Genomic DNA, 2500 nt, shown 5'->3' with positions numbered 1-2500 from the left:
TATTATATATATATATATATATATATATATATATATATAATGTAGATTACATATATACATGTATATGTAAATATATATATATATATATATATAAAGTATATATATATATATATATATATATATATATATACAGTATATATATAAATATATATATAATATATATTATTATATATATATATATATATATTACATATATATATATATATATATATATATATATATATATATATAAATATATATATATATACATATATATATCTATTATATATCAACAGCATATGGAAGTGATAGAGGGTATGAGATAGAGTAATGAAACCTTGATAAATGTTATCAGTGTATATGCCCCGCATGGGTGGAGTGCGAGATGGAGGAAAATGAGGAGTTCTGGAGCGAAGTGGAAGAAATGATACTGAACATCCCCTGAGAGGGGGATGAGAGTTATTATGGAGCAATACTTTCAATGTCATATTGGAGAAGGAAATAATGCGTTGGAACGAGGCGGTGATAGGCAAATATGGCATGTGAGAGAGGGAATGCAGAGTGGCTGATGTTTATTGAGTGGGCAAAAAAGGATGGAGATGGCCCTGGTGGAATACATATTTTAATAAGAGGGAAGAGTAACAAAGTTACGTACAAGAGTGGAGGTAGGAGTACGCAGACAGACTTTAATAACTATGAAGGAGATGTAACTTGAGAGGCAACTAGAAAATGAAGGCAGAACCTAGAGATCAAATGGTGGGAAAACTAAAGGAGGAGGAGTTCCGAGAGTACAAGCATTTGTACAGGAAGTTGGAGGCCCGGAAGTGCAAGAGGAGTATAAAGAGAAAGAAACTGTGCAAAACAGAACTGGGACAGACTTGGGGATGAAGAAAGCCATTCAAGAATATAAAGATTTGTGTAGGATAACTAAGAGGGAGGAAGTGGGCAAGAAGCGAAGGAAAATTACATATGAACAGTTATATGAGAAGTGGTTAGATACAAGAAGAGGGAGAGAAAGACCTATACAGACTAGCCAGGACACCGAGAGAGAAGAGAGATGGAAGGGATGTAACAAGACATGTTAAGATGATGAAAGAGGGGGCAAAGCAGTAGTAGAGGGCCATGGTGAAGATACCAGTGGAAAAGCCTAGAAGAGCTTAGGGGAGATAGCAGTGGGTTGGTTAAACTAGACTTGTTCAAATGAGATCTTGGAAGGAGGGGGAGGAATGGCCAGATGAGTGGAGAAAAATTGTGTTAGTGCCAGTTTTCAAGAACAAGGGAGATGTACAAAATTGTAGTGACTATAGGGGGATAAAACTGTTGTACCATGCAGTGAAGATATGGGAGAGTTGTAAAAGCAAGACTGCGGAGAGTTGTGAGGTTCAGTGAAGAACAGTTTGGATTCATACCAGGGAGAAGCACAACAGATGTAATTTTTGCCATTATGATGTTGATGGAAAAGTACAGGGAAGGACATATGGAGCTGCATTGTGTGTTTATTGATTTAGAAAAGGCTTATGATCTGGTTCCGAGAGAAGAGCTATGATATTGCAGGAGGAGCTCGGGAGTATCAGAAAGGTATGTGAGGGTGATGAAGGACATGTATGAAGATAGCATAACAACAGTAAGGTGGCGCAGCTGGAACAATGACAGAAGGTTTTGGGGTGGGGGTGGGACTTCACCAGGGATCGGCTCTGAGCCCATTTCTATTTACGATTATCATGGACAGACTGATTGATGGGATAAGACGAGAAGCCCTACAAACTATGTTGTTTTCTGATGATGTAGTAGTATGTTCCGAAAGCCGAGTGGAAGTAGAGATAGAGCTAGAAAGATGGACGTATGCACTAGAGAGGGGGGGACTGAAAGTGAGCAGGACCACGACTGAGTACATGTGCCTGAATGGAGGTGGTGAGGAGTCAATAAGGCTACAAAGGGGGCAGGTGGAAAAGGTTTGAGGAAATTCAGGTTACTTGGGCGAATGTTCAACAGTACTAAAAGCAATTGGACGAACTGCGTGTAGGAAAAATAAAGAAGGAGAGTGCACAAAGAGATGGCAGCGAGCTGGAAAATCGATGGAGGTAAGTGGGGAAAGACTGTAGCAGTGATATGTGATAGGGAGGGTCGTCCTGCAAGGAACCCGTAAAGGGAAAAATTGATTAAAACAGTAGTTGTGTACTGGCCATTGGGTTCTGTACGGATTTAGACAAACCAGTTCCAATGATCAAAACGGCAGGATGGAACAGGTAAATGAATTATGATATATATATAATATATATATTAGATATTATTCATTTATATATATATATATATATATATATATATATTATAATATATATATATATATATAATATATATATATATATATATATATTTAATATATAAATGGGATCGACAATATGCCAGAGCGAGAACAGACGAGACACTCTGACACCTAACCTAACTCAGACATACAAATACAAAATGACGCATCGCACACATGGACACATACACACACATACGCGTATGTGTTTCAATTATA

Source organism: Penaeus japonicus, unplaced genomic scaffold (genome assembly GCF_977035675.1).
Source record: "Penaeus japonicus unplaced genomic scaffold, GWHDUDI00000001_assembly GWHDUDI00000014, whole genome shotgun sequence".
Lineage (NCBI taxonomy): Eukaryota > Metazoa > Arthropoda > Malacostraca > Decapoda > Penaeidae > Penaeus > Penaeus japonicus.
This window is presented reverse-complemented; position numbering follows the sequence as displayed.